The sequence below is a fragment of the Molothrus ater genome, chromosome 1 (assembly GCF_012460135.2).
Source record: "Molothrus ater isolate BHLD 08-10-18 breed brown headed cowbird chromosome 1, BPBGC_Mater_1.1, whole genome shotgun sequence".
In the NCBI taxonomy this organism is placed as follows: domain Eukaryota; kingdom Metazoa; phylum Chordata; class Aves; order Passeriformes; family Icteridae; genus Molothrus; species Molothrus ater.
The window spans coordinates 75,898,314-75,917,800 of NC_050478.2; the positions used below are offsets into that span (position 1 = coordinate 75,898,314).

General features: G+C 36.4%; 1 protein-coding gene across 4 annotated transcripts in view; it reads left to right on the forward strand.

Moving 5' to 3' along the window:
* The window catches only part of CDH12 (cadherin 12), a 643,007-nt gene that overhangs the window by 400,263 nt on the left and 223,257 nt on the right, over positions 1-19,487 (forward strand). For 3 of the 4 annotated variants that reach the window (XM_054515894.1, XM_054515895.1, XM_054515891.1), the window contains exon 2: positions 15,659-15,794. The exons of the other annotated variant lie outside the window; for it this stretch is intronic. The gene's annotated coding sequence lies outside the window, so the exon portion shown is untranslated. The remainder of the gene's footprint in view (positions 1-15,658; positions 15,795-19,487) is intronic. 4 annotated transcript variants of the gene reach the window in all.

Consider the following 19,487-nt stretch of genomic DNA (forward strand, 5'->3'; position numbering starts at 1 on the left):
CTTTTTCACATAGCTGGCATGGATAATTTGCTCAGAAAATAAGATATTGACAAGATATTTTTAAAACAGCTCTTCCCCTGTCTTTGCTAGCTGGCCTTGTCCGTCTTTCTCCACTCTTGAGTAACGAAAAAATATGCCATGTTCCTCAGATTTTCTATATGGAGGCTCTGAATTATTTCTTTGCTGAATGTTTTTTTTTAAATATTCAGCAGGAGTTACTTGCCTTAAAAAGCCTATCCAAATTGTGATATTTCTTTCCCAATTTATATATCATCTCTTGGCAACAGTAAAAAATGAAATTATAGACCAGATTTCTTTCTTCTAACTATATGAAATTAAGGTCCATAATATACCTAAAAGTGTCTGCAGTTCAAATTACCTTTCTATGTTTTAAATCAGCTTGTAGACACTCAAAAACTCTGTAACAAATAATTTGCATTTAGGTGGTTATTCAATAGCTATCTGACAGTCTAAAGGTTAAATGTATAAAATGATAATTTATAGAAGTTGCACGGTATACTGAGTTGAAGAAAAGGTGTTTACAGTGTTCATTTGCTCTTACCTCAGCCTGTGATGTTTCCCTTTTGAGTTTGCAATCCTCCTATGAGGCCACCCTAGGGTGGATGATGGGAGTAGGGGAAGCGAGTGGGCAGTGTGGGGAGGACAGCACTAAACAGGGAGCGCAATTCCGAAACCACGACAGTAAGGTTACGTATTTCAGTGGGAGGAAATTTATGCAGTTGTATTCCTCATCTTCTATTCTTTGTCCCAGCCTGAATCACAGATGAAAAATGTTTACAAAATATTTACAAAATTATAAACATCTGGATAAGACTACTTTGATAAAAGATAAAAAGTTGTAAAAGCTTGACAAGGAAAGACAAAGCACTTACTGAAACATATCTTTTCAGCAAAATAAGGTTTTTTTTCTCTTTCCATGTCTTCTAAAGTAAGCTAGTGGCAAGGAATGGTGGGATTCTACTCAGCTAATATTAATTGGCTAAAATTTTGGCATCTAATTTTAACAAATTGTCTATGATGTTTTCATTTTTGAAAGAGTAAGACTTAGATGCCAAACAAGAATGATAAATCTCATTTTGAAAAGATGTCTGTGTTCAGATGGAAGAAAACTTACTGACATTCTATTCTAATAATGGACTATCAGGTAACCTAAATTAGAGTGCAAACTCAAATAAACCATACACAAGAGCCTAGAGTTGCAATGATATTGCAAGGCATACAGGTATGTTGCATTATTCTTTAAAATGTGACTTCTGCTTGTGAAAATGTTGAAATTCTGAAAACTTTAGTTTTGGTTGGGGTGTTGTATACTACCCTTTCTTTTTATGAATAATTCCATCTAGGTGCACGCATGTGTGTCATGGTTTAACCCCAGCCAGCTCACTTCCGTACCACATGGACTGGGGACGAAATCAGAAGGATAAAAGGTAGAGAACTCATGGGCTGAGATAAAAACAGTTTAACAGGGAAAGCAAAAGCCATGCACACAAGCAAAGCAAAACAAGGAATTAATTCACTGCTTCCCATGGGCAGGAAGGTGTTCAGCCATCTCCAGGAGAGCAGGGCTCCATCAAGCAAAACAGTTACTTGGGAAGGCAAATGCCATCACTCCAAATGTCCACTCCTTCCTCCTTCTTCCTCTCACTTTACACACAGAGCATATTGTCATGTGATCTGGAATATCCTTTCAGTCAGTTTGGGTCCCCTGTCCTGGCTTTGTCTCCTCCTAGCTTCCCAAGCACCCCCAGCTTTCTCACCAGCATGGCAGTATGAAAAGCAGAAAAGGCTTTGGCTCTGTGTGAGCCCTGCCCAGCAATAACAAAAACATCTCTGTATTATCAACCTTGTGTTCAGCACAAATCTAAAACACAGCCCCACATCAGACATAGTGAAAAAAATGAAGTCCAATCAAGCTGAAACCAGAACAATGTGTATATCACATATTTTAGCAATGCATTATTAAGATGTTTCTCAAATTATTGATGTATGTGTATATATTAGCAATGCCTTTTTAGCTTGTCTCTTACTTGTACAAATAAGAACAGTCTCTTGCTGAAATGTATGCAAGGTCTGGCCCGCAATCAACTGGGTCACAAATTTCATGTAAATCATCTCACTTAGTTCACTGGAACCACTTTCTGTGAGAAGGCAGTGAAAAAAAGTTGAAGAATGGGGCAGATTTCTTTAATGAAATGTAAGGGATACATCCTCTGTTATTCCTTTAGGTTTTCAAACTTACTGTTGGCTGGGCATGATATTGCAAAGAACATATCTGGGCAGCTCGCCTGCAGTTATTCACTGGGCCCTGCTATGCTGCTACTGGTATTTCAGCTAATTAGGACTAACTCAGATATGTCTGTGTAAGTTTCAACCATTCCCAGTCTGCTTGCTGTTGAGAATAAAATCATTCATATTTTCTGGAACATGAATATTTGTGTCTGATGTTTTACAAAATGTGATACTCCTGAGCTTTGTGCTTTGAGACCTGCATAAAAAGATTGTTAATGTATATAATACCAAGTGGAAGTGAAGTGACTGGAAATATGCCTATTAGTATTGAGAATGAGACTTAGAAAGAGACAGCATTGTGCTACAAATTAAAGGGTGCAGACGTCATCACCGTTGCTATAGCTTTCCTGTGTGCTTCAAAAAACAGTTTGGAAAGAAAAGGAGATGATTTTCTGTGTGAGCAAGTGTAAAGGCCGAAGAATTGAGGTGAAGGTAGACATAAATAACGGGAAAGCCCCAATCACTTAAAAAACAGACAGCTACTTGGGCCACTTTCACAAGTATTTTAATTATTGGGAAAGTGATCAAAATATTGGAAAAAAAAAAGTTGGAATAACTATGTAAACTTACTTTTAGAAATTATCAGTTGCAGTCAGCATTGCCTGTGAACTTCTCTTGTGGTAAATCCATAGTTATACACAGGACTTTTTCCTGGCCCATCCTATTCATTATTTCATTATTCTTTTGTTCTGTGATTTGGAAAAATGATTCAGGGTTTTGTACAAGTGGTATGAGTGGATTTATCATTAATCTCTCATGTATATTTTCCTCAATTAGATACTAAATGATCCAAAGTACAGACACTTTATTTTCAGGGATTGGTTGTGAATTCTAGACTTTTCATATATTTTATTTATGCAGAACTTTCTTTCAGAAAAAGTAGTGTTTTCAGAATTAATGGTCAATGATACAGTACAGTAAATTCCTCCATCATTATAACGCACTTCTTGTGCAAGTTCTTACTTAGAGGTTGTTCTAAGACATGTATTTTACCACAGTTTACAAGACAGTAGAGTTCTTTTTTATGAGTGTATGCCTGTATTTAATTATTTTCTAAACCAAATTAAACAATTTTCATTCTGGTATCATTTTCATGGAGATCAGGATTATTTATTATTAATACAGTGTTTTCTTCAACAAATTAATATTTTATTCTTAATATCATCATAAATAAGTAATTTATGCCTTTTCATCATTAATGACATAGGACAAATATGCTTTTGGTTGATTGCAAATGTGCTGCTGTGCAAATGTCAATGAGATAGAGAAAGTTTATTTTATGCCATTTTCTATAGTTTTAATTAAGCAATAAAAGAAGACAGTCAAAATAATTACATACAGTTTCCTGCTTGAAGAATATAAAACTAAAGCCTATGCAAACAAAAAGACTGCTAAAGAAAGAAAACTGACACTCTCTTGCTTAGCCTAGAATAACCTCAGGTACTTTAAAATATTAGAATCAGCAACATTCAGAATGTATTAACAAATTTTAATTATAGATGAGCTGATATGTAAAGCTAGTCCACTTGTAGTTCCCAACATCTAAGAACCATTTACCTTACATTGATAACCACCCATTTAACTTACAGCTTTGAACTACACAGTACTGCCTAGTTTCTGACAAAAAATTTAGGCTAAGTAAATAAATAAAAACCTTTTTTAAAGGAACTTGGTTCCTAAAACAGTAATTAGGTTTCTATCAACAGCACTTTTGAGCTCCATCTTTGCTCAACAGCATCCAAATATAATTATGGAGACATGTAAATAGAATCCACCTCTTCTTTTTAACGCAGAAATATACCAAAGAAAGGGTACAAAATGAAGCTACAGTAGCCTCAGTGTAACCCAGAAGCATCTGGGAAGAAACGCAGGACATCTGGTCTGAATCTGTGACATTTTTATGTCCATTACATAACCAAAACTTGTCTTCTCTCTGTTGGGTGACATCACAGCTGACCCAGGCACTTTGTTGTCTTTTCCACTTTTCCTATTTGATAAAAGTCCTATCTGCCCAGCACTCTGAATTTTGGTGAGAGTGATCTGTGGCCTTAGTCCAACAGGCTGACCTAAGCAAAGCAAACCAAACTAAACCTCACAGACAAAATGCAGCATTTGTTTGTCATGATATGCTCATGTAATCATTCAGCATCCTTCTCAAGGGTCCTGTACCTATGTACAAAATCTTTCATAAAAGTTTTGTGATCATTATTCTTTTGTAATAGCATAAACCCCATTCTATCGTGGGAGCTAACCAAAAATTTAATCACTGGATAAAATCACAAATTTAATAGCTTCATCGTGATTACAATGTACTTTAGGAGTTCTTCCCAGTCAATTTGCTTCTTACTGCTATAGAATTTTGAGGTCACTAGTGGTAAGTTGCTTGCTGTTGTCAGTGATTTTATTGGTAACCATGTGTATTGTCTGCAAAGCTTGCAAATGATGAAACCATAAAATTGTGTTATTAATATCAAAATAGTGCAAACAGAGGCTTTTTTCCACCTTGTCATTTCCAGGAAATGTTTTCCTGAATATGCATCTTAAATAAAGTTTAAAAGGAGAATTAATTTAAGAGGATATAGAACTCAGAGAGAGAGAAAGCAATTAACTTTACTTTCAAATTCTCAGAGAAGCAAAATATAGTTTTTATTATTCTTTTTTGAAATAACAGTTTTGGCTCAAGTTCTTAGAGCTTGGGAAGCAGATAATTTTCCAACACACAGAACAGGTGTATCTGTTCTGTGTCTTGGAAATTATTTTCTTCCCAAGCTCTAAGAACCTGAAAAAGTGTAGCTATTCTGTAGGTAATGAAATTTCATTTTAATGGTATCTCCAAACAAGAGGATAGCTAGTGAGAGAAATGCACAGGTTACAGGAGTAAGAGTTCCCTTCTTAGTGCAGAATATTACAGCACATATGCAGTGTTTGAAATTGTCAGGGGCCTTTTTACATCCCCTCTTGCTCCTCTTCATTCTCATTGGGGCTTTCGGTACTCTTGGGTTGTTTATCCACTATTCAGTGAGCTACAGCATTATACAAAATGTCAATATCAACATAAATTGCAACTGAAACAAACATTTAACATATCAACGGAGCAGAAAGCAAAACTTCTCAGAGACAGGCAAAAGTCATCTCAGTTTGACCTGATTGTATATGTTTTTACTTTGTTCCCAGTCTGTATGGAGCATAAAGTTCATTGAATATTTGTGTAATCATTTTGATTTCGATAGTTATGTGTACTGTACTTGCTAGATTCTAACACAATTAAAAAACAGTCCCGAGGTTTTTTATCAGTTGTGGCACAGAAAAAAGTTTTTGCTCTTAGATCATTCACTTCCTGGATTTGGCTTGGATACCTCACATTGCCAGTCGTTGTCCTAAATTTCAGAGAATGATGTATCTCTTGCAGCCTTAAGAAAATGTCTCCCTGACAGCAGTATCATACAATAGTATTATCCCATGTTCTCCTGTAGTCCTAATATAGAAATGTCTGTTTTTCTGGACTCATTTGGAATCGTAAACAAAGCAAAACCAAACTAAAACAAAGTGGAAAAAATGTAAACAGAGGTTATTTGGAAAGCAGAAAGCCAAGATTCAAGAGGGAAGTTTATTTGTTTAGTTTTTTCACTTACAGTTAGAATTCAATACGTGAGCTACATCTGGTCTTATAGAGAGCATATTTTCTATTAGACTCCCTAGATGCAAAATGAACCAGGAATAGAAATCCTAATGTCACTAGCATTGGGCAGTCTTTGCATTTAGTTGATCCAATTTTGAGTACAGATAACCTCACATCAAATGAAATACCAAGTAAATTAGAATTTTATAGTTTCTTGACCCTAGTTTTTTTGCTCATGAACACTTTTAAGATTTTTTCCAGTATCTAAGAACAGACTGTTCTTGTTTTTAAAAAAAAATTAAAAGAGCAATAAGTTTTATTTTCAGTTCTTTTTTCTTAATTAAAAAAAAAATATTTGTGGATCCTTTGACAAACTGAGTAGCTGTATAATATCCAGTAGAACTAGCACTGCCATACCCCTGTATGTTGAATTCTTCACTGGAATCTCATGATTATTTGCTGAACAATCACCATAATTGTCCCATCTGCCTCCATTTCATTCTAGTTATGAGCATTTTTTCTCTTAGTCCTCTCCCTTTTTTCTGCTCTCCATGGCCTCAGGCAGGTCACTCACCCTCTCTGCTAATGCTTCTCCATCTGTAAAATGGGAGTAATGTGAGTTGTTGGGAAGATTAATTAGTGAATTAATATTTTTAAAGCTCTTGAAAGATGAGAAGCACTAGACAAAGGCTAAGTAGTGTAATTATTATTCTCAGAAGTGCCTTCATGAAGAGGGGAAAAAAAAAGATGCAGTGCTTCCTGCAAACTGATTCATATCAGTATAGGTGTTTCTGGAGATAGATGAACACAAGCTGGTTGGCTTTGCTAGTAAAGAGACAAATTAACATGAATGAATATGTAGTGTTTGTGGTTTTTACCCATTGTTCTTAACAGACTGTTAATATTACACATTTTCACATCAATCACAAATTACAGCTTGAAAGCATGAGAGAAAATGGGACTGTGTATTTAGGCAGTGAGGCCCTGCATCTTTCAGCTTCCACATTCGTCTACTCCCATTCCATATATGCAAGTGTCTTTTAAACATGCTACTTATTACAGATGCAAATGGAACTGAGAGTAACTGAAAATAAATATTTTAAGGTAATATTGTACAGTCTCAACTTTGTTTTGTGACTATGAGACCATCTTCTCTACCCCCACCAAGAGGCAAGCAATTTCCTAGTGCTATAATTAAGCCATCTTTCATTCCTCCATATTCAAAAAAAGGGAAAAGAGAGGCTAATGACTCAAATGAGTATGATCACATAATGATACCTTCTATCCAGAAAAGATGTGATTATTAACCTGAATTTTTTTTTTTTCAAATGTGTTGTATGATTAATCTGTCATGTGTGGCTAGAGAATTCTATTCTATTTTGTTTAATCGGTGGAGGCCAAATTTTATTGCTTAGCCACTGTCTCAAACCATGACATCTTCAAAAGAGGTAACAGGTGTCTGTTCTTTGTGGAAGCATGTTCTCTTCCAAAAGGTTTCTGGAGAAAGGTTGTGTTAAAGAAACTGTTCCAGCATGCTCTGTACCGGTTTTTGGCAGCAAACTGCAGTGATGTACAGTTTAAGATGCCACTGCTGAATTCTCTCTCTGTGGGATACAATGCCCAAGTTTAGGATAGACCATGATTTCTGTTTCCCTGAGTGACGAGGCAGCAGCAGAGACATGGCTTTTGATTGGGCTGCCTGAGCTAAGGAGTCTGGGTTTTTAGCTCCGATCTCCTCCTGCCACCTTCAGTTTCCTGCTGGCTAGAACTGAGTGTCACATTTCATATTGTGATCTGAATCTCTGCCTTCTGAGCTTTTAAAATGAAGGCATTAATAGATCCAACTGGAAATAATGACTACAGGATGGAAAAATTAAGAACACATCTTCATATATTATTGCCTTTTCATTCTCTTTTCAGCTGATGATTTAAGGTAAACCTTCGGAAACCTGATAATCACAAAGGCCTATGAGACTTTTGAAATGCAGGATATAGTCAAAAACAGGCAAATGAGAAATAACATGCTGGTCTGAAAAAGGAAGCAATATTTTTTTCTGAATTTTTGCTATAGGCAAGCAAACTCATGGCAGAGTAATATGTAGCACATAATATGTATCATATGCCTGTAATAGAAGGTGTTAGAGGGAGTAGTGATGTGAGTAGTAAAAACAAGAAGGAAACTCGACAGGATTAGACCCTGCTAATCAGTGTCAGTGTCTTTGTGCTACATTGAAATATTCATGTTCCTTGGTATCTAAAAATAAGATTTATATACAGTACAAACTTTAGCTTCTTTATGTCATGCAAGGCACTTAACTTATTACACAATTGGATGCAGTGCAATGCTTCTGGGAGTAATAATCTTGCCATTAGGCACATGGAAGGCACTAAATAACTTCTATTCCTGATAGTCTCTGAAGAAGCTGGGATGAGGGACTGCCTTACCCTCCTGTTCACTGTCACCTTTATGTGCTATCTTAAGTATTCCCACAGCAAATCTAACCAAGTGCAAGCCAGCATGGTCCCATATGAAGGGAGAGCGCTGCCCCCAATAAGGGCTTGTCTTACTGGCTGCTATTCCCATCAGCCTACTCCTTCAGGGCTTGCACAATACTGCTGCAGGTGCTCTTTATTTTATTTATTTTATTTTCAACCTTCTTCCCTGTTACAAGGAAGTTGTCCTTCACAGTTAATGGGCTGGTGTCTGTCATCTGAGGGAAAACTTGTTTCAGACTATGAAGAATGAGACTGTATGAGGAATTAAAATGTTTCCAGTCATGCTCCTTTACAGAATTTCCAGCTCCTCCTGAATAGTAGTTGAGGGAATGAAAAATAAAAGCAATTTTGGTAGTATTTGATTTCCTTTTCCTACATAAGTTATTTTTTTATTTGTATATGGAAAATGCAGCTATTATTCTCCCTGTTATTTCCCTCTATACCTATCCATTCTAACACTGCCAAGAAAAGGCAGTATACTTCTCCTTAGAAGACTGGCAAAATAGAGAGCAAGAAAACAAGAAGGGAGGAATATTAAAAGAGATTGGAAATTTAAGAATAAAAAACAAACAGATTAAAGTTGACTCTGGAATGGAAAAACTGCAAAAGAGAAGAGCAATATCATATAAGAAAACAGTCAAGGGTGAAATAAAAATAAAAACAAACCAGAACAATCAAAAAAAAAAGAAACAAATCCAAGTTCCCAGTAGTAGAAGACTAAAATCTAGTCAGACATGCAAGTGAGGATTGCTGGAAAGTTAATTAGTGTTTATCCTTGTTACTATATTTTTCTGAGCTTTTCCAGAAACAGGTAGCATCTGAAAAATCTCAGGCAGAGATGTTGTCATATCCTAAGATCAGATTTTCTCTATTATTATAAAAGCCCTGTGGTTACCCTGAAAAATGGACAGATATGATGCTTTATGACACTGAAAATGTGGCCCTTAAAGTGTACTAGATTTATAGTATTAGTCTGAGTAAGTAGCAGACAGGCTTCAGCCATAAAAATGCCAGGGAGAATCCCAAGACTAAATTGCAGTTCAGTTTTGTCCCCTTCAAAGGGACAAGCAAACCCTCCTTATTCAGAGAGACAGGAACAGGGAGGCTAATGGATGAGTGTAAGATATTTATGTGGTTACAAGCAGTACCTTGCATCCCTGCACATGACTTTCTGCACTATCCTCTCCCCCCTGTCCCTGCATGCTAAAGCAAGTTGATGGCAGAAGGGAGTGAGCAGAGAGATTTTACTGGGAAGTTGTAAATTGCTGCTGAGACAGATCATACCACAAATCACACTGTTCCCTTCACCTGAACAAGAAGGATGTGGGGGAGGAATTGTACTTTAGAAAGGATGTCCCTGAGTCATTCTGTTTCCCACACTGCTCCTGTGGTGCAAATTGCAGGGTGCTTCTATTTTTGCTGTTTTGTCTAAAGTAGCTTTATAGCCCCCAGCAAAAAGACCCAGACCAGAAACTGCAAACTTTGCTGCAAAGCCATGCTCTTAGTTACAGCTGTTTAATTTCTTTTCCAGCTGAGCTGTGTAGGTGTATTGCTGACAGAAATTTTCAGCAGAGATAAACTAACTCTATATTCAAATCTTCCTTGGTCCTGTAGGGTACATTCTAGTAGTCCCAAGGTTCTCAATTCATACAGAAAGACACACCAAACAGACTGAATAGAATTTTGATTCCATTATTTCACAAAAGTGCCTTTATAGTATGCATCTGTAAATGAAATAGTATTGCAAGCATATATGACTTTGAATAACTGCTCATTCTGTTTCCTTCTTTATAATTATGGACAACAATAATTTATTTGGTGCTTGAACATGGATGGTGTTCCTCTGTAATATAAAGTTAATTTCTCTCAGATGGTAGTTAAACTCCAAAAGAGTGGTGGCCTGTTTCCATTTTACATCTTCTTTCTACCTTAATTTTCTCTACTAGACCTGAATATATCACTAAAAATTTTATCCCTCTATATTTCCTTCTTCTACTCACAGGGCTATATATCCTCTCTACCCATAAGTTCCCTACTCTTACAAAGCATAATGTTAATAAATTTTTCCCAGAACTGAATTGTAGAGTATTAACCACCACCTGCTTTTCCCCTGTCATGATTCTGGGACCATTCCACAATGGTATTAGGATACACCAAAACTTTCATTTGTTTAGTCATTTTGTGGGCCTTTATTTAAATCTAGGGTTACCCATGCCTCCTAAATGTCTCAAACATTGTGAGAATGTCTTAAAGGAATCAGATCACCAACATTGAATTGTCTCAGCCTACAAGGCTGGCTTAATAAAAGCAAACAATGAAATTCAAACTGCACTTTACATAACAGTATCAGAAGTGTCTTAAAGCAACATGCTGTGCTACTTTCCTTATATTTGTGTGGCCTAAATATAAGTGTGGCCTAAGTAAAAAGAGTGATACTGATAATTATTGCTAAACTGGGAGTGAGAACAGTGATCAGATGACATAAAGCAGCATAAAGTTTATTCATCAGATGACATAAAGCAGCATTATATACTGGATTTGTCTGAGCCCTCTGAGGCACCACAAGGGGAAGTCTGATGAAATCAGCAGTTTTCCACTGAGTATGACAAGGATTCAGCTGTCTCCTTCCATCAGATCACATCTTTACCTTAACATCAAAAACCTGTTGAATGAGATGCTGAATTAAAGCACTGCATGCTCAAGATTAAACTCTTTGGTGCAAAGAAATTCCCCGTGTTGTCCGTACTCACTATGGCCAAGAAGTTTGGAAAGAAATTATCCGTATCAAAAAATAAAATATTGGATGACTTTACAGGAAGACTGATCTTTGAAACCTGCTGTAGTATTCATTGACGATCAATTGTATTGCTGTTACATGAGACCTCACTGATTTATAAATCTGCTGTAGAATTCCACTTAAATCAATGTAGCTGTGCTGATATAGGCCAGATGAGAGTTTGGAGTTTCCTTTGCTCTGCTAGTAGTTTTGAAATTAATGAGGATGAGAGTAAAATTTCAGAGCTACAGGGCATGGCAGTAAAGTATTACTGTGAGTTAACTAGTCTCACTGTCAGTGGAGGCCATGGGAAAAAACTGGTTGCCAAAATATGGAAAATATGGTTGTGAAAGTTTGAATGGCTCAAATACTTTTCTGTGGAGCATTTTTAATGTCTTAAAGAGGTTTATTATTTATATTTTTCTCTGAAGAAATGAAGCATAAATATATTTTTACTTAATATTTTCTATATTAAGTATAAAAATATACTTAATATAATGCTGGGTTTGTTGCTTTCCTAGAGTACTCACACACCTTATTTCCAGTTTCTGTGTTTCCAGCCAAAATGAAGCAGACAATACTTTTTTGTTATTTACTTAATAGAAAAGAAGATTATACTCAGAAAATCAACACTCTAAGTGCATCCTGTATAGCATTTTTCTTTATTCATACCAAAGGATCTTTTTAAATGTAGGAGAAGAATAATTCTGTGTGTTGACATGGACATAGACACTATTTGCTTCTACTCCTTTCTATTCCTGAGAATCAGCAGAGCTGACACGATGGACTCTGTGTGGGATTTGGGCCAGCAGTAAAGTTGTGACTGTAATAGCACTTTCTTAGTGTTCCTCTATGGTCTTTTATTTGATATTGACTTTACATTGATGCATGATAAGGTATTGAGCTGAAGTATTTTGTGTCTGTGAACCAAAGGTCTTTACAAGAATATTAAGAAACTTACACTAGTACAGCTTTCTGTATTTATTTTGGCATTCAATCTAATCAAATGATCAAGTTTGGAAATACAGCTTTTTTAAATATGCTACTCATCTTTAAAAAAAAATCTTTTAGGGAAGCACAAATATCTAATGGCCTTTGACAGTAAAAAACTATGGTTTATTCAATGATATTGTAAAAGTCTTTTCAATTTTGCTGCTAAATCATTAGTTGGACAGTGATTCTTTTCCCCATGACTAGTAACCTGTCTTGCCCATGAAAAAATATTTTTGCTTTGCATTGAGGAATAATACTGAACAGAGAAAGTATTATTGTGTAATCATTTTAGATTCTGTTATGATTTCAAAATACTCTCACACATTCATATTAATTCTTTCCTATAATCATGGCTTGGGGCAGTGAATTCAAAAGATTAATTAGAGATTACACAGAATTTTATTTTATTTTTTTACTGCTTTAGTATACTGCCCCCTTTCTGTAAGAATGATGTGCTGAGAAGGGTGCCTAAATTTTTTAATCTCTATATGGTTCTGTATAATTTCCTATTGAAGACATATTACTTTTCTTGTGCAGAAAAACCTCTGTCCCTTTATTGAGATGACTCATAGGAACTGAATTCGAAATTTTAAGTTATATTTAGGATTGGGAATAGGACCCAAGGCGCCAGACTTTGCTTCTGTTACTTCGACTATAGCAAGATTCATGAGTGAGTCAAATTATTGTTTTCTTTTGTTAACACGAAATTTAAAATGCTAGTGTCTTACCTAATAGTCCAAGACTACAGTAAGTCCCAGTTGTTTCTGCACAAACTGAAATCATGTTGTCACTTCAGGTTTTTTCCTTCGTGCTTCAGTCCCTTTTCTGGATCTGCTGTTGTTTTTTCCCCAGACCTTCACTTGTGGTGAGAAACAATTAAAATAATTCAGTTTTGTACAATGAACTTCTGATGAATGTTGACCTTTAAACCTTAAAAAGACAGTCTGACCATTGAATGTGAATGATTACCATTTAAATGATTACCATTTATTTATTAGAACTTTTTTTTTTAATAAAACTGTTGAAAGATGTTTGAAAAGTAATAAATGGAAAAGAATTCTTGTTATGGAGATCTCATAGGCTGGAACAGCAGTTTAAGGGAAGTGTTGAAATTTCTAGGGCTGGTGGGAGCTAAGATTCAATTAAACAAAGCAGCATGAAACCTGAAATTGGAAGCTTACAGGAGTGGCAAATAAATTGTCTTAATAAGGTCTTTTTCATATTTAATTTCTTTAATTGTATTTAAAATCATTAATAATACAACACGTGTCTGTGGATTACATGTTTCATGAGGGATGCCATGTCAGAACAGATAAGGTTGTAAGCTTTGGGATGACTTCCACCCTTTCACTGGTACAAATGTATAGGTAAGGAGAAGAGCCTCTTTTTCAGTGGGGGTTGTAACAGGAAATCATCTTAGTCCTGACACATAAAACCCTTTACTCAATAATGTGTTTATGTTTCATATTAACATGTATAAAAGGCTTCTTATTTGATTAATTAGTTGATTAATTATTACCTTTTTTACCGTTAGTCCCAGGGCAGACATGAATCCCTGGGTGATAGGCATTCAAGAAATTAAAAAAAAAAAAGTAACCTACATTCTAAAAACTTTGCTGTCTGAATATAAAATATTGCCAATCTTATAATCCAGATTTTGCACATTGAGGCACTTTTCAGTGGAGAGTGTCACTTCCAGAGGAGGAACCTGAAAATTATATTGTTAACCCTGCTAGGGTAGAAAAATTGATATGTTCCTACTGATTGTCTAGTGGAAATATGGGGCACTTAGATTTATTTCCTGTTTCTCAGGCATTAAAGCCAGGGTGAAAAATCTTTGTTTTCCATCTTGCTAAATAAATTGGTGATTCAAACTTCCATGGTTACTTCTGTGTGATCTAAATCACATGACACTCTTTTCTCTGTAATAATGAGCTTTCTGATGTGAATGCCTTCAGAAAGTAAACATTTAATCCATTTTCTCTGCCACTTAACAACTTCAAAATTGCTTTCATTACTGCTTTTCCTACTAAAACACAATTACACAAATTTACCAGAAAAATATATGAGTAGACCCAAAGTAAATAAATTTCATTAAGAATTTCAATACAAGTTTATGACTAACTTTATTTCAGCATTCATAGAGTAACTTATGGTAACTACATATGAACTAGCATTGCTATTATAGGTTCTAAATCTTCTTCATTAGTTGCTATAAAAATATCAATTTTCCATTTTATATTGGTGCTCCAGATCATCAATACTAAATATATTATTCTGTGAACAAAAATATTCTTACACACAAGCTGGTATTTCCATAGATAAATCTGAATGTAAAATGGAGTCAACTGCTTAGTGCCATAATTATCGTCCAGGAACAGGAAAACAGATGAGCAGATGAGAGCAGCCATAAAAGTTGACATACTTTGACTTGACTCATTTGACCATGCAAGCCTGAATACTTGGTACACTGAAGTCTAGTTTCCATAATACCCTTGAACCAAAAACAAGTAATGAATACACCTCATTCTTCTTTCACTCCACTTTTTTTTTATCCTGATCTAAATTTAAACTGTCATCTTTAATAGATTTATTTGTATCAGTGCAAGTGAAAGGCAAATTAGATCCTTTAAATGCATTCCTTGTTGGGTTTTCCCCTCTGCTGTGAGAGGGAAGAACTTGCATTGCTCTATTGTTGTGTTTTTCTACTGATTTATCTCCATGTTGAAAAGTCCTTTCCGTACTAATTTGAAATTCTTTCTCCACATTTTATTTAAATTGCTGTATGCACTTGTTAAATAATTCTAGTTTGCTTGGGTTTTGTTGCTCTTTTCTTTTTCTTTCCATGCTGACTGATTGCTATCTGGGGGCTAACATGAGCCCACCATGCTAATTTCACTTATTCTTCCCATTAACTGCTATTGTCTCTGGGGTCAGGGGCAAATGTATGGATCCACTTTATCTCTGAGCTTAAAGAACATCTCATACAGTGAGCCTTGTATTACGAAATGGCTACATCAGCCTCCAATCACTCAGCTCTACCCCGCGTTGAATGCTGGTGTACCTTGAGAAACAGCATGCAAAAGCACAATTGTTTAAGTCCTCAGATGGTTAACATTGTGCATAACCTCCTCACAAATTACAGCCTCAGCTGCAGCACATCCATTAGTCTGGAAGAATGAAGATTCCCAAGCGGCCCTGGTGCCTTTCCCAATTCCCCTGCGACCCACCAATCCTCTCAGCGCTTTCTCTGCATGTAGGGAGTGTTCAGAGCTAATCAGGTCAATGATCATCTCACGGCTCAGGGGACATGACAGGAGCCTATCACAGCACTTACAGGATCTTCCAGACCTGAGCACGCCGGCTGAGAATCTCCTGTTAAGAAACATTGCTTTGGTGCCTCTTCTCTCACTCCCTACGAGCCTCTGAGGATTTCAGCTCATCTCTCTCTCTCTCTCCTCCAGACAGTGAGGAGTTCACTGAAAAAAAGGCAGAGCAGCATGCGGCTACCCGGAGGGTGTTGATTGAAACTTAGATTCTCCCGATCGCTGTTGATTGGACTGATGCTCCAGCATTACCAGAGAAAAGATTTCAATTAAGGTAAGTGCTGCTTTATCTGGCTGCCTGCATCGTGCCGAATTTCTGCATGGAAAGTTGGAGCTGAGTGAAGTGCCAGCCTGCACTGCAGCAAGGGAGCCCGCGCCGCGGGAGCGGGCTGGGGGCAGGACCCAGTGTCCCAGCCCGCAGCACCCCTCGGCACGGAGGCGAGTTTTGAGCAGCATCTAATGAATGGCTGCACTTTTCTCCCATCCTGTGATTCTCTGAAGCTTGCAAAAAAAAAAAAAAAAAAAACCAAACCAACAAACAAAGAAGAAAAAAATTGTTAGAAGCATGCAGGAGTGAGAGAAGCAGGAGGAGGAAAGGCAAGTGCGCTTTCCCTCCCTGTGTATGTATTTGAGGAAGCACAGCAGCTGGAAAGCAAAAGTGCATTATGGTAACACATAATCCTGAATAAGGAGCATCATTCCCTCACCAGCAGGAACTCGTAGATGCGGGGCTTTAAAGTCCCATGGCATTTAAATGAGGCAGTAAGGGATTCATGAAATGTGAGTCAAGAATATGCATGCAGCTTTCCAAGCTGCCGTCAGACTGAAGACTGTGACTGGCATGTGGAAGGAATGTTATGCTTGGAGGCTGGTAGGATTTGGATAGTTGCTTTTGTAGGGTTAGCATTTCTCCTCTGTTTGGGGGGGAAAGAGTAAGTAGGGATGTTGTTCAATGCAAGTGGCCAGAAAATGAAATTGGTTGCTCTGGGGTGAGAGCAGTGTTTGACTGAGGAGAGAGAGATGCATTTTTTCATGGGCTGATAGGAAGTGAGACATATCAAAAGAAACAGACTGATGCTTGAAGATCTTTATCTGTAAGGAAATAAGACAGTAGATGAGTGAGGCTGTCTTGAAAGATTAGAGTAATAGGAAAATGTCAGAGATTTTTACACAACCTGGAGTTAGTTAGCTAGCTTTGTACCTATGGTCTATCTATTCTGAAATTTCTAAAGTGAACTGACTTGGATAGTCTCAGTGATGTCCATGCTTGATAGCTGTGCCATCAGGGGATGTAATTAAGGAGTGTGTAAAGAGGCCAAACTTTTTAATACTGTAAGGGATGAAATTAAGATCTGTTGTATTGAAAATGTCAGTTCTCTCTGTTGCCCTTAAAAGTTAACACGTTTTGTTTAAAACTCAATCATAATAGAAAGAAAGAATTAAGGGAAAGTTAAGTGATTTCAAATCTTCATAGCTTTGACAGATGTATAACTTCTAGGCAGTTTACAAAAGTGTGAATTTATTTCACTGGTTGTTTTCAGCCAATGCTGTTTATTGTCGTTAAAGATCTCTATTGTTGATTATTGTTTATTGTTGGAAATACAATTCATAGCACTATATCCTGCATTAAAAACTCAGCTAATCAATATGGACATATACTTCTCGAGCCTCTGCCCTGCCCCACTCCTCCTCTCCACATCACCACCTGCCCCTCTGCCCCCCCCCTTGCTCCCAAAACAAAAGGAAAACAAACAAAAAAAACAAAAAAAACCAAACAAAAGAAAAAAAAGAAAAGGAAAAAAGGAACAATTCCAGCAAATGTTGGTTACCTGCAGGTTACTTACTCCATTAACCTTTTCAGTGAAAAATACCAAGTTGTCTTTCTTGCAAAAAACATTAGCATAGGGGGAAATGACCTGAGGCTTTGGGGGGATGTTCGAAGAATACTGACAGTTTTAACTGTCTTTCTCTATATTCTCCTTGAAAATTGTTCTGCAAAGTAGTATTTTTTATAATACAGTTGTCAAGGAAAGGAAGCTGATTTTGGAAGTACATGCACTGATCCTCATTTTGGTGTAGCATATGGCTCGCTTCATATTTCATGTTATGTTTATATGACATTTACTAAATGCCTGAGTGCTTCTTCCACCCAGAGATGCAAGTCTTGACTAGGGTAGAAGTATTTCAATGCACATATAAGAATGCACTGTATATGTCTTCACTTTTTTTCTTTCACAACTAATCAGTGTTTTTTCAGCATAGTATTCATTCATATACATCAGAGTATTCGTTATTAAAAAAATAAAAATACAATAACTTAATACACTGCAAGGAAAAAAAAAATCAAGCGTAAACCAGTTGCAGTTGGAAACATCTAAGTTACATACAAATAGCAGGAAGTTCCCTTCCGGTCTTTCACAAGATCTGACTACAAACATTGTTTGATGTGATGGCTTTGTTCTCCTTTTGTTTCACAAAGCTGTTGCTGTAAGTAAAAAAGAAATAAATCACACTTTCATGGCAATATGTCTGTGCCTTTCTAAACAAGTCTTACAAATACATCTCTATTATTATTTTACAAGATCACATGTGCTATCTGCTTGTAAGTGAAGTGCTTACTTTCCAGTGTGCCAGCCTCAGAGGTTTTATGACATGACAGTTTACCTAACACAGGGAAATGCTTGCTTTTCTCATGTTTTCTTAAAAACCAACAGTAATTCTATAATTACTTCCTGATCTTTTCTATTGGTGGCTTGTGAGCCTCTTCATACATAGTAATGATCCTAAAAGTGACCTCAGCAATATGGGGAAATAATATTACTCTCATTAAGCAAATAAATTGGGGCATCTGACTTACTGAAGCTTTTCAGACTTGTTAAACACAGGCAGACAGATTGCAGTATAGCCTAGTTCCCTCTCTTGAAGTTGTTTTTACTCTAAGGCTGTATCAAATACTGTTAAATATATATCTATATGCAGAGTTCAACTTTATTTCAAATATTTCAGGTTCTTTGAATGAGGTTGGTGTTAATTTTTTTGCCTCAAGCTAAATCTCCTTATTACTGACAGCAGAGTACGATTACTATCTAGCCCAACTCCATTGAAAATTAGTGTTTGATACTAATGCTTTAATGTTTTATGAGCTTTTTAGGGAGATTCATTAAAATGAGGCTTGGAAATGGGTAAAGGAAAGGGAGTTCTATGAAAACTGACATGAAACCAACCACAAACCATTGAGGAACTCTCCTGCTAAAACAGGGATAGTGACATGTGAAAGAGGAAACAGGTTTAATGACTATAGTTCATAATCCAGATAATGTAAAAGAGATATATTATCCTAAATGATATATAATTTCAAGAGTATGGGGTGACAGTGAGTTAGAACAAACTTCAGGGGTTAATGAGTTTCCACAGTTTCACTTCTTGAAGATAAATGGGGAAATTGCTTTACCTGAAAAGGAGACTTTTTAACCCTGCGATATTTACATGGGTTATGAAACTAACATCAGCTTTCCTAGCAAGACCATTGTGTCCCACCAGACTCTTATCTCTCTTTCATTATTGTTTTCATAATCTATTTCCTGGACACTTGTTCTTGCACCTCAGGGTAACATCTTCCTCTTTGTAAAGTCTCACTTTCTTCCTAATGATATATATTTACCTTTATTCTTTTCCTCTTAGCATTCCCTCATTCTTTCCTCCTCATCACTTACCATAATTCTTCTCCTTTCTTTGATGCTGCAGGGACATCACTTTTTACACTTGGGCCATTTGTGTAAATTTTGCGTTTTTAATTGAAATGAAAACCCCACTGGAGACGCTTCAGTGCTCACAAGAATGGGATGTGTGTGTTCCAACAACTCTACCAGCTCTTCATCCCCCTTTTCTCTAGTTTTTAATTGTTTTTGATTGTACAATCTTTGGGTCAGGGGCTGTATCTCACTGTACAGTAAGTAGCTAGAACAGT